The sequence below is a fragment of the Hyla sarda genome, unplaced genomic scaffold (genome assembly GCF_029499605.1).
Source record: "Hyla sarda isolate aHylSar1 unplaced genomic scaffold, aHylSar1.hap1 scaffold_1034, whole genome shotgun sequence".
Taxonomy (NCBI): domain Eukaryota; kingdom Metazoa; phylum Chordata; class Amphibia; order Anura; family Hylidae; genus Hyla; species Hyla sarda.
Window position 1 is genome coordinate 86,856 of NW_026607653.1, and position 13,798 is coordinate 100,653.

The following is a 13,798-nucleotide window of genomic DNA, read 5'->3' on the forward strand; positions in this document are numbered from 1 at the left end:
CATACCCCATCAGTGCAGCAATGCTTATTCAATACCGCCAGCAGATGGAGACACTGGGGGATAATTTTCTAAGGATTTATACTGATTTTTCCTGTCTGAATTTGTCGCACAGAAAGTTGCAGGCCAAATATGTGTGACATTTCTGCGACTTTAGCTTCTAGAGCATTTTTACAACATTATACATAGGTGCTGAATACATAAAAAGCGACTGTTCAGCGACAGACAAGTCGCATCGGCTGAAAGTAGGCCAGAATGTCAGTCCATGTTGGAGCAGGTTTAGATACAGTCTAAAGCATAGATCTCAAAGTCTGTGCACAGAATTTAGCAAGGGCCTCGCACCTTCTGATGCATCAGGTAGGTGCACAATAGCATAGCCTAACCCTCTGTACTTTGGTCTATATTGATGCGGGACATAGACAGCCAGCTGATGACCAATCCATTAGTGCAATGGATGGCTGGAAGCATTTGTCTTTGCCTTTGCAATACCACAGAAGCAATGCATGGTCAATGTACAGCAATGACACACCTGTGTGAACAGCCAGGAGACCCCCCCCCCCCCATGTTATGTTACATAGTTACATAGTTAGTACGGTCGAAAAAAGACATATGTCCATCAAGTTCAACCAGGGAATTAAGGGGTAGGGGTGTGGCGCGATATTGGGGAAGGGATGAGATTTTATATTTCTTCATAAGCATTAATCTTATTTTGTCAATTAGGAACATTCAGCACCCACCCGCTATCAAGGCAGCTGCCTATCATGTCATGCCCTACCTGCACAGGTGTGCTGGCTACTCAAATGATCCAATTAAGGAGGCCATTTAGTCAGCAGCAGCAGAAGTCCTGTGCCTGGACGCTCCAACAGGGGCCAGACACAAGCAGAAGCAGAAGCAGCAGAAGCAGCAGCAGCACCACCTTTTGTTTTTTGGCTGCAGCAGCAGCAAGGCCCACAGGGCTGGCTAGCTGGCTAGCCAGCAAGCAGGTAGCAATGAAAGTAGGAATCTTTCTTTTTAACCCTGTAAGGGGGTGGTGCACTGTACCCGAAGATACTGCCATATCGGGTCAATGCATAGGGCGACGGAAGCAAGCTTCGAAATCGGCCCCCGTTCTCAAAAATCCATTTAATATATGGTCCCCAGATAGGGGACGTATCAGATATTAAACTGATAAGAACAGATTTTTTTTTTTTTTTTTTTTTTTTTATAAACCTTCAGGTTTAGACTAAACACCACTTAGATAACGCGTCATTTTTGACTCATGGTGAAGTCTAATTCATCATTAGGTCATTCTTTATTTGTTCAAAGCAAATTCAAAACAAATTCAAATACCATCACCATTACACCCTTACAACATGTCTCCACTTCAAAAATTTCCATATCCCCTCTGCATCTATTTCACCTAATTTCTTTTTATCACGTAAATAAACGGTGTACAACCTATCCAGAATCATTCTTAAACTTCCTTCCACAGTCACATCTTTTCTCTTAAACACATATAAATTTCTAACATCCCACAAGACTTCCTTCACAATCGCCAATAACACAAACAACACCCTTTCATTCTTTCTTCCAATCATACTAAGACCAAACATCACAACCTCATATGACAACCTATTAATCCCAGTCAACTCCTTACACAACGGACCTATCCCTCTCCATACATTCTGAGCCATGTCACAATTCCAAATCACATGCATCACACTTTCAACCCCACTACAATCTTCCCTCGGACATATTTCACTCCTTCCAATTCCTCTATTCCTTTGGAACTCTCTTACTGGTAGGGCTCCATGCAAACACTGCCATCCTATCTCTCTCTGTCTATTTGATATTCCATCTGTCATTAAACTCTTCCACACCTTAGACACATCCTGGCCTCTTACCATATTAATCGGACACTCCACCTCACTTGCGGCGACATACCCAAACACATTCTTCTTACTTTCAAACAACTCCTTTCTCACACCAATCAACCTATAACTCTCCAAAAACTTTTCCACATACAAATACCAACTCGGGCACACAAACGCATAAGGCACTCTCAAATCTCTCTCCAGCCAACCTAATTTGCATAACACACGCCCACCTAAATATCTCAACATACATGCAAAATTCTTTTCTCCTCTCATCATCCTTCTAACCGCAAACACCACATTCACCCCCAAATACACATCTAGATTTGGAAATCCCATTCCACCCTTACTACCATCCTTCATCACAACTTCTCTCCTCACTCTTTCCACTTTTGTACCCCAAAAAAACACAAACAAAATTCTTTTTAACTTCCTTAAAACCATATAACTTGGCGGAAACACTATTGCCACATACAATAAAATAGGCAATATTACACTTTTCACAACCAGCACTTTCCCAACCATAGACAAATCTCTCAACCTCCAAAGACTCAATTTTTTGGACACTCTCTTCTCCACATCACCCCAACTTTCTCTCCCATCCAATCTTTCATCCATTTTAACACCTAAAACCTGAATACCACCTTCAATATTCTTCATACCCACATCCTCACTTCCTTGCATACTACCAAAACATTTATACTCACTTTTGTCCCAATTCACCTTAAACCCAGACGCTCCACAAAACAATCCAACTAGTAACTTTGCCCTTCTCATAACAGCCACAGACTCTCCCAAAATACACACATCATCCATGTAGGCCAAAACTTTGACTTCTCTCCCACCACTCCCTGGAATTTTTAACCCTCTAACACACTTATCCCGCCGCAACATCTCTAATAATGGCTCCATAGCACATATAAAAGCCATAGGGGACAACGGACAACCCTGCCTTACACCAGAACATACTTTCACCTTCTCAGACATCCAACCATTTATCAAAACCTTACTATATACTCCATCATACAGCATCCTTACAACATTTACAAAATCACCCGGGAATCCCATTCTCACTAATACTCTAAACAAAAACCTATGTGACAGACGATCAAACGCCTTTTCAAAATCTATCGACATCACTCTAACCTCCTGTTTCCTACTCATACTATCCCATAACAAATCTCTCAACAAACACAAATTTTCATTTATTCTTCTCCCAGGCACTCCACACACTTGTTCTTCTCCAATCACCTGCTCAACCACATCTCTCATCCTATTTGTAATTATTTTAGCAAACACCTTATAATCTACATTCAACAAAGTTATCGGCCTCCAATTCCTCACATCATTCACATCACCTTTCTTATAAATCAACACAACCACTCCACTCTTCATACTTTCCACCATTCTCTCCTTCCTCCACATATACCTATACACTTCCACCAAATCATCCTTCACAACATCCCAAATCCAAGCATAAAATTCAACAGGCAACCCATCCTCTCCAGGCGTTTTATTTCTTGACATACTATCCACAGTCCTCTTCACTTCCTCCTCTCCAATCTCTCTCATCAGAGTCCCATATTCACTACCATCCACCCTCTTATCAAGCACTCTCAACACTTCATCCTGCAAGTCCTCTTCACAATCTTTTACCGCATACAACTCTTCATAAAATTTTTTAACCACTCCCAACACAGCTTTACCTTTAACCAGACAGCCATCATCATCATCATACACTCTTACCATATCCTCTCTCTTCCCAATAACTTTTTTAAAGAAATATCTCGAACATTTCTCATCTTTCTCTAACTTATCAAGTTTTGCTTGATACATCAACTCTTTACCTTTCTCATTCAACCAATTTTTTAGATCACTCTTCACAACCTCAATCTGCTCACCCACACTCCAGCCATACTTCTTTAACTTATTGAGAAACACCAATCTTTTATTCAACCATTCATACTTCTTCTTCCTCCCAGCATTCCGCTTATATCCCTCTCTTTTAAAGAAAACTTTTGTTTGACCCTTAACCCATTCCCACCAACACAATATATCAGGAAAATCATTCTTTTTCTTACACCAACCCCTATACTTATTAACATATCTATCATACACTCCTTCCACTTCCAACAATTTAACATTTAATTTCCATACACCCCTCCCACTCACACAATCTGCATCCAATACTAACTCACAACACACATACTCATGATCTGAATATCCTACTTTTTCTTGCATATAATTCTTACATAACACACCCTTAGACACAAAACACATATCAAGTCTGGAACTATGACTTCCACTATCAGAATAATATGTATCTAACAAAGGACACACTCCACACGCTTCAGCCACATCCTTTAACTTAAAGTCACACACCATACTTTTAAGAATATTCCCAGATACATCCACATTCCCCTCAATTTCACAGTTGAAATCCCCCACCCACACCAAAGGTATTTTACCTGGCAGAAACCTCTTAATTACCTCCAACAACCCCACCCGCTCCTCCCTCCTTACCGGCGCATACACATTTATCAACCTAAATTTAACCCCCTGCACCTTAACCTCCACCATGATACACCTCCCCTCCTCTATTACCACATAACTACAAACTTCAAACTTAAAGCTCTTAAAAAGCACCCCTACCCCATCATTCCTGTTATGCCCAGACACCGACCAAACAGCAGGACCATAAGCCCATTCTCCCTTCCCCGGAATATCATTTAGCCCACATTCCTGCAAACAAATAATGTCCGCTTTTTTCCCTGCCAAGTCCTCCAAAATTACTGTCCTTCTGACTTTACTTCTAAAGACTCTAACGTTTATAGAACCGACTAAAAAAGACATACCACCATCTTAACAACCCTAAGGAAGAATTTGACAGAAAAGAAGAAAGTTATTTAGGTAGCTTTCCTCAGCGGTGTGGGAGAAGCTTCTCCCGCAGAGCACGCATCCATGTCGCTCTCAGATAGCGGTTGATACCGATTGTCCGTAGCCACCAGCGTCGACTCCATCTGTCCACCAGAAAGCTTCCTGGCCGTCTTCTTGGGGGGACGAAAAAGATCAAAGTCATCCTCTCTCTCTCTATGTCTCTCCTCACGGTCTTCACCCTCAGAAGAAGACCACTCTTCAATTTGCGGCGACTCCTCAGCCGGGGGACTGGGAGCATCCTCAATCTCCCCTTCTTCCACTTGCACCGCCATTTGCTCCTCCTCCACCACCACTTGCTCTTCAACCACCACACGACTCTGTACCTGTCACGATGCCGGCTGGCAGGTAGTGGATCCTCTGTGCCAGAGAGGGATTGGCGTGGACCGTGCTAGAGGATCGGTTCTAAGTCACTACTGGTTTTCACCAGAGCCCGCCGCAAAGCGGGATGGTCTTGCTGCGGCGGTAGTGACCAGGTCGTATCCCCTAGCAACGGCTCAACCTCTCTGGCTGCTGAAGATAGGCGCGGTACAAGGGAGTAGACAGAAGCAAGGTCGGACGTAGCAGAAGGTCGGGGCAGGCAGCAAGGATCGTAGTCAGGGGCAACGGCAGAAGGTCTGGAATCACAGGCAAGGAACACACAAGGAACGCTTTCACTGGCACTAGGGCAACAAGATCCGGCGAGGGAGTGAAGGGGAAGTGAGGTGATATAGGGAAGTGCACAGGTGTAAACACTAATTGGAACCACTGCACCAATCAGCGGTGCAGTGGCCCTTTAAATCGCAAAGACCCGGCGCGCGCGCGCCCTAGGGAGCGGGGCCGCGCGCGCCGGGACAGAACTGACGGGGAGCGAGTAAGGTACGGGAGCCGGGGTGCGCATCGCGAGCGGGCGCTACCCGCATCGCGAATCGCATCCCGGCCGGAGGTGGTAACGCAGCGCCCCGGGTCCGTGGAACCGACCGGGGCGCTGCAGTGAGGGAAGTGTAGCGAGCGCTCCGGGGAGGAGCGGGGACCCGGAGCGCTCGGCGTAACAGTACCCCCCCCCTTGGGTCTCCCCCTCTTCTTGGGGCCTGAGAACCTGAGGATCAGACTTTTGTCCAGGATATTGTCCTCAGGTTCCCAGGACCTCTCTTCTGGACCACAACCCTCCCAATCCACTAAAAAAAAAGTTCTTCCCCTGACCTTTTTAGAGGCCAAAATCTCTTTGACAGAGAAGATGTCCGAGGAGCCGGAAACAGGAGTGGGAGGAACAGATTTAGGAGAAAAACGGTTGAGGATGAGAGGTTTAAGAAGAGAGACGTGAAAGGCATTAGGGATACGAAGAGAAGGAGGAAGAAGAAGTTTGTAAGAGACAGGATTAATTTGACACAAAACTTTAAAAGGACCAAGATAGCGTGGTCCCAACTTATAGCTCGGGACACGGAAACGGACATATTTAGCGGAGAGCCATACCTTGTCTCCAGGGGAAAAAATGGGAGGAGCTCTTCTTTTCTTATCTGCGAATCTCTTCATGCGAGAAGAAGCCTGTAAGAGAGAATTTTGGGTCTCTTTCCATATGGTGGAAAGATCACGAGAAATTTCATCCACAGCGGGCAGACCAGAGGGCAAGGGGGTAGGGAGGGGGGGAAGAGGGTGACGGCCGTACACCACGAAAAACGGAGATTTGGAGGAAGATTCAGAGATTCTGAAATTATACGAGAATTCGGCCCAAGGTAGAAGATCTGCCCAGTCATCCTGGCGGGAGGAAACAAAATGTCGTAAATAGTCACCCAAGATCTGGTTAATTCTCTCTACTTGTCCATTGGATTGAGGATGGTATGCAGAAGAAAAATTTAATTTAATCTTGAGTTGTTTACAGAGAGCCCTCCAGAATTTAGACACAAATTGGACGCCTCTATCCGAGACGATCTGTGTAGGCAACCCGTGAAGACGAAAAATGTGTACAAAAAATTGTTTAGCCAACTGAGGCGCTGAAGGAAGACCAGGAAGAGGGATGAAATGTGCCATTTTGGAGAATCGATCAACGACCACCCAAATAACAGTGTTGCCATGGGATGGGGGTAAGTCAGTAATAAAATCCATACCAATCAGAGACCAAGGTTGTTCGGGGACAGGTAGAGGATGAAGAAAACCAGCGGGCTTCTGGCGAGGAGTCTTATCCCGGGCACAGATAGTGCAGGCTCGCACAAAGTCCACCACATCAGTCTCTAGAGTCGGCCACCAATAGAAGCGAGAGATGAGTTGCACAGATTTCTTGATGCCCGCATGACCTGCGAGATGGGAGGAGTGACCCCATTTGAGGATCCCAAGGCGTTGGCGTGGAGAAACAAAGGTCTTTCCTGGAGGAGTTTGCCTGATGGAGGCTGGAGAAGTGGAAATCAGGCAGTCAGGAGGAATGATGTGTTGAGGAGAGAGTTCAATTTCAGAGGCATCTGAGGAACGAGAGAGAGCATCGGCCCTAATGTTTTTATCAGCAGGCCGAAAGTGAATTTCAAAATTAAATCGGGCAAAGAACAGAGACCACCTGGCCTGACGAGGATTCAGCCGTTGGGCAGACTGGAGGTAGGAGAGGTTCTTGTGATCGGTGTAAATAATAACTGGAAATCTTGATCCCTCCAGCAGATGCCTCCATTCCTCAAGTGCTAATTTAATGGCTAGAAGCTCTCGATCCCCGATGGAGTAGTTCCTCTCCGCCGGAGAGAAGGTCCTGGAAAAAAAACCACAAGTAACAGCATGCCCGGAAGAGTTTTTTTGTAGAAGGACAGCTCCAGCTCCCACTGAGGAGGCATCAACCTCCAATAGGAAGGGTTTAGATGGGTCAGGTCTGGAGAGCACGGGAGCCGAAGAAAAGGCAGACTTGAGTCGTTTAAAGGCGTCTTCCGCTTGAGGAGGCCAAGACTTGGGATCGGCATTTTTTTTTGTTAAAGCCACAATAGGAGCCACAATGGTAGAAAAATGTGGAATAAATTGCCTGTAATAATTGGCGAACCCCAAAAAACGTTGGATGGCACGGAGTCCGGAGGGGCGTGGCCAATCTAAGACGGCAGAGAGTTTATCTGGGTCCATTTGTAGTCCCTGGCCAGAGACCAAGTATCCTAGAAAAGGAAGAGATTGGCATTCAAACAGACATTTCTCTATTTTGGCATAGAGTTGATTATCACGAAGTCTCTGAAGAACCATACGGACATGCTGGCGGTGTTCTTCAAGATTGGCAGAAAAAATCAGGATATCGTCCAGATATACAACAACACAGGAGTATAGTAGATCACGAAAAATTTCATTAACAAAGTCTTGGAAGACGGCAGGGGCGTTGCATAGACCAAAGGGCATGACCAGATACTCAAAGTGTCCATCTCTGGTGTTAAATGCCGTTTTCCATTCATCCCCCTCTCTGATGCGGATGAGATTATAAGCACCTCTTAAGTCCAGTTTGGTAAAAATATGGGCACCTTGGAGACGATCAAAGAGTTCAGAGATGAGGGGTAGGGGGTAGCGGTTCTTAACCGTGATTTTATTAAGACCGCGGTAGTCAATGCAAGGACGTAGAGAGCCATCTTTTTTGGACACAAAGAAAAATCCGGCTCCGGCAGGAGAGGAGGATTTACGGATAAAGCCCTTTTTTAAATTTTCTTGGACGTATTCAGACATGGCAAGAGTCTCTGGGACGGACAGAGGATAGATTCTGCCCCGGGGTGGAGTAGTGCCCGGGAGGAGGTCAATGGGACAATCATAAGGCCTGTGAGGAGGTAGAGTCTCAGCTTGTTTTTTGCAAAAAACGTCCGCAAAGTCCATATAGGCCTTAGGGAGACCGGTTACATGAGGAAGCACAGGGACACGGCAAGGTTTACTGGGAACCGGTTTTAAGCAGTCCTTGGAACAAGAGGGCCCCCAACTCTTGATCTCCCCAGTGGACCAATCCAGGATTGGGGAATGGAGTTGAAGCCAGGGAAGTCCAAGAAGGATTTCAGAAGTGCAATTGGGGAGGACCAACAGTTCAATCCTCTCGTGATGAGATCCGATGCACATTAGAAGGGGCTCCGTGCGGAAACGTATAGTACAGTCCAATCTTTCATTGTTTACACAATTGATGTAGAGGGGTCTGGCGAGACTGGTCACCGGGATGTTGAACCTGTTGACGAGAGAGGCTAAGATGAAATTTCCTGCAGATCCAGAGTCCAAGAAGGCCACAGCAGAGAAGGAGAAGGCAGAGGCAGACATCCGCACAGGCACAGTAAGACGTGGAGAAGCAGAGTAGACATCAAGGACTGTCTCACCATTGTGCGGAGTCAGCGGACGTCTTTCCAGGCGGGGAGGACGGATAGGACAATCCTTCAGGAAGTGTTCGGTACTAGCACAGTACAGGCAGAGATTCTCCATGCGGCGTCGTGTCCTCTCTTGGGGTGTCAGGCGAGACCGGTCGACCTGCATAGCCTCCACGGCGGGAGGCACAGGAACAGATTGCAGGGGACCAGAGGAGAGAGGAGCCGGGGAGAAGAAACGCCTCGTGCGAACAGAGTCCATATCCTGGCGGAGCTCCTGACGCCGTTCGGAAAAACGCATGTCAATGCGAGTGGCAAGATGGATGAGTTCATGTAGGTTAGCAGGGATTTCTCGTGCGGCCAGAACATCTTTAATGTTGCTGGATAGGCCTTTTTTAAAGGTCGCGCAGAGTGCCTCATTATTCCAGGATAATTCTGAAGCAAGGGTACGGAACTGTACGGCATACTCGCCAACGGAAGAATTACCCTGGACCAGGTTCAACAGGGCAGTCTCAGCAGAAGAGGCTCGGGCAGGTTCCTCAAAGACACTTCGAATTTCCGAGAGGAAGGAGTGTACAGAGGCAGTGACGGGGTCATTGCGGTCCCAGAGCGGTGTGGCCCAAGCCAGGGCTTTTCCAGACAGCAGGCTGACTACGAAAGCCACCTTAGACCTTTCAGTGGGGAACTGGTCCGACATCATCTCCAAGTGTAATGAACATTGGGAAAGAAAGCCACGGCAAAACTTAGAGTCCCCATCAAATTTATCCGGCAAGGATAGTCGTATTCCAGAAGCGGCCACTCGCTGCGGAGGAGGTACAGGAGCTGGCGGAGGAGATGATTGCTGGAGCTGTGGTAGTAACTGTTGTAGCATAACAGTCAGTTGAGACAGCTGTTGGCCTTGTTGCGCAATCTGTTGTGACTGCTGGGCGACCACCGTGGTGAGGTCAGCGACAACTGGCAGAGGAACTTCAGCGGGATCCATGGCCGGATCTACTGTCACGATGCCGGCTGGCAGGTAGTGGATCCTCTGTGCCAGAGAGGGATTGGCGTGGACCGTGCTAGAGGATCGGTTCTAAGTCACTACTGGTTTTCACCAGAGCCCGCCGCAAAGCGGGATGGTCTTGCTGCGGCGGTAGTGACCAGGTCGTATCCCCTAGCAACGGCTCAACCTCTCTGGCTGCTGAAGATAGGCGCGGTACAAGGGAGTAGACAGAAGCAAGGTCGGACGTAGCAGAAGGTCGGGGCAGGCAGCAAGGATCGTAGTCAGGGGCAACGGCAGAAGGTCTGGAATCACAGGCAAGGAACACACAAGGAACGCTTTCACTGGCACTAGGGCAACAAGATCCGGCGAGGGAGTGAAGGGGAAGTGAGGTGATATAGGGAAGTGCACAGGTGTAAACACTAATTGGAACCACTGCACCAATCAGCGGTGCAGTGGCCCTTTAAATCGCAAAGACCCGGCGCGCGCGCGCCCTAGGGAGCGGGGCCGCGCGCGCCGGGACAGAACTGACGGGGAGCGAGTAAGGTACGGGAGCCGGGGTGCGCATCGCGAGCGGGCGCTACCCGCATCGCGAATCGCATCCCGGCCGGAGGTGGTAACGCAGCGCCCCGGGTCCGTGGAACCGACCGGGGCGCTGCAGTGAGGGAAGTGTAGCGAGCGCTCCGGGGAGGAGCGGGGACCCGGAGCGCTCGGCGTAACAGTACCTCTCCAATAATCACGCTCTCTCTTGCAGGAACCACTGCAGCCGCAGCTGCAGCTGCCCTCCTCCTCTCCACCATTTCCTCTTCCATTCTCCTCTCCTCCTCCCTCCTCTTCAACACTGGACAGTTCTTGTACACATGGCCAGCTTCCCCACATAGGTCACAGGTCCTCGGGTGTGGACATGCACCCGCCTCATGCCCCGGTTGCTTACAGTTCCTGCATTTCTTACTGCCAGGGCAGGCCTCCTTCACATGTCCAAACAATAGACAATTTCTACAGAAAGATGGCTGTCCGTAGTAATAGAGATAACCTCTGAAACCAGCAATGGTAAAGTTCGCCGGAGGGTGCTTAACGCCTCCAATGCAATCTCCATCAAGCCGCAACTTCACAAAGAACTTATACGTGCCATTAAATACACCAATGCTGCTTGTCTGCTTAGTACCACCAGCAATAGACTCACAATAGATGCTCAAGAAGTTCTTAATCATAGAGACATCAACAAACGGATTGTACATGTGGATAAACAAAGTCTTTGTCCCCATTTCAAAAAGGGGATAAAAGGACACATCCCGCAAAACCTCACTTCCACTGTTCCGTTTTAAGCACTCATAAAAGTTCTGGCAGTCAGCATCATATAAGAAGGACACGTCATAAATACCTTGGCGCTTGTTCTCCTGGACACAAAAGAGGTCGCTCAAGGAAAATCCTGCCAGTCGCTCCACAATGGTATGGCCGATGTATTCAATGCTGTTTCTTAGACGATCCGTGGTTAGCACCTTGATGCGTACGGTCTTCTCCACTGCAGACATGTTGGATCCAGCCATCTTTCCAAATCTGTCGGTAACGAGTACCACAGTCTTGATCACCTACGCAGCTAGTCGCGGCGCAGTTCACTCGCACCCTCAGCGCCGACCGAGGCAATAAACCCCGATCTTAGCCAAAAGGCCGAGAAGCGATAACCGTGAAAGGGGCGGGCCCAACAAGGTCCCCTTCATGGGCACTATCACTGCTTGCTGTCAGGGAGGCTGCCAGACAATTTTCCATGCACACTCTGGGCTGGGGGGCAGTCAACCACCAGTACACACAGCAGAACCTAAACCCATACCATTATTGCTAAGCAGCAAGACAGGGGCCCATTGCACTCCCACGGGGCCTTTTTAAATGCAATCCATAACCCGGATTTGCCAGGAACCCTTCTTACTCCTCCTACTTGCATGTGACACTGGGCTTAGGATCTGCATAGGAAACACACACACAAGCACACACCTACCTTTGTTGCCTGCAGATGCCTCCTTGGCTGTCCCCAAACGGTATCAAACCAACACCCACGGGAAGCTGTAAGCATAGAGGACATGCCTGCACCCCATTGGACTTACCTGTGTGGGTTAAATCCGGGTTATTTGACAACCTATGGCGGTGATGGTTCTGCTCAGGCAGAGCAGTGCTGATGCTCCTCATAAAGCTGTCGCTGCTGTGAAGGTTCTAGGTGACATCACAAATCCCTATGGTTACATACACAACAAAGCTGGGTTGTTGTTGTTTACACTCTGCAAGGCCTGTGGAAGTGAGTGACATCATAGCACTGTAGTTCTGAGGGTTCAAGATGGATGCAACAATCTCCTGTTGCTTCTATGAAGGCCGTAATAGACGACATCACCAAACAGCTCCATAGTCACATACACAGCAAAGGAGAGATGTTGTTTACACCTAGTGATGTCAGTGGTATTGAGTGACATCACAGCACAGTGCTAAGGCTCCTGGGCCTGGACACAGCAGCGGCTGCAATATCTCAACGGAGAATACGTTTATATCTATGTGTGTGTGTGCGCATATATATATATATATATATATATATATATATACATATATATATATATATTTCTCCGCCGAAATCACTTTTAAACCCATTTCCACCTTTTTTTCCCTTCTCTTCCTCTTACTTTTTTTTCACGTTTTTTTACGTTTTTCTCCTTTTCGCCTCTTTTCTGGGCGTATTATTCTTCTTTTTCTTCTTTTTTTTCGTCTAATGCATACCCCATCAGTGCAGCAATGCTTATTCAATACCGCCAGCAGATGGAGACACTGGGGGATAATTTTCTAAGGATTTATACTGATTTTTCCTGTCTGAATTTGTCGCACAGAAAGTTGCAGGCCAAATATGTGTGACATTTCTGCGACTTTAGCTTCTAGAGCATTTTTACAACATTATACATAGGTGCTGAATACATAAAAAGCGACTGTTCAGCGACAGACAAGTCGCATCGGCTGAAAGTAGGCCAGAATGTCAGTCCATGTTGGAGCAGGTTTAGATACAGTCTAAAGCATAGATCTCAAAGTCTGTGCACAGAATTTAGCAAGGGCCTCGCACCTTCTGATGCATCAGGTAGGTGCACAATAGCATAGCCTAACCCTCTGTACTTTGGTCTATATTGATGCGGGACATAGACAGCCAGCTGATGACCAATCCATTAGTGCAATGGATGGCTGGAAGCATTTGTCTTTGCCTTTGCAATACCACAGAAGCAATGCATGGTCAATGTACAGCAATGACACACCTGTGTGAACAGCCAGGAGACCCCCCCCCCCCCCCATGTTATGTTACATAGTTACATAGTTAGTACGGTCGAAAAAAGACATATGTCCATCAAGTTCAACCAGGGAATTAAGGGGTAGGGGTGTGGCGCGATATTGGGGAAGGGATGAGATTTTATATTTCTTCATAAGCATTAATCTTATTTTGTCAATTAGGAACATTCAGCACCCACCCGCTATCAAGGCAGCTGCCTATCATGTCATGCCCTACCTGCACAGGTGTGCTGGCTACTCAAATGATCCAATTAAGGAGGCCATTTAGTCAGCAGCAGCAGAAGTCCTGTGCCTGGACGCTCCAACAGGGGCCAGACACAAGCAGAAGCAGAAGCAGCAGAAGCAGCAGCAGCACCACCTTTTGTTTTTTGGCTGCAGCAGCAGCAAGGCCCACAGGGCTGGCTAGCTGGCTAGCCAGCAAGCAGGTAGCAATGAAAGTAGGAATCTTTCTTTTTAACCCTGTAAGG

General features: G+C 47.4%; 1 non-coding gene across 1 annotated transcript; it reads right to left on the reverse strand.

Moving 5' to 3' along the window:
- Positions 1 to 1,022: 1,022 nt before the first annotated feature.
- LOC130299090 (U2 spliceosomal RNA) lies at positions 1,023 to 1,209 on the reverse strand. Its single transcript, XR_008850286.1, has one exon. It is a non-coding gene; the product is annotated as a U2 spliceosomal RNA (small nuclear RNA).
- Between the last annotated feature and the right edge of the window lie 12,589 nt (positions 1,210 to 13,798).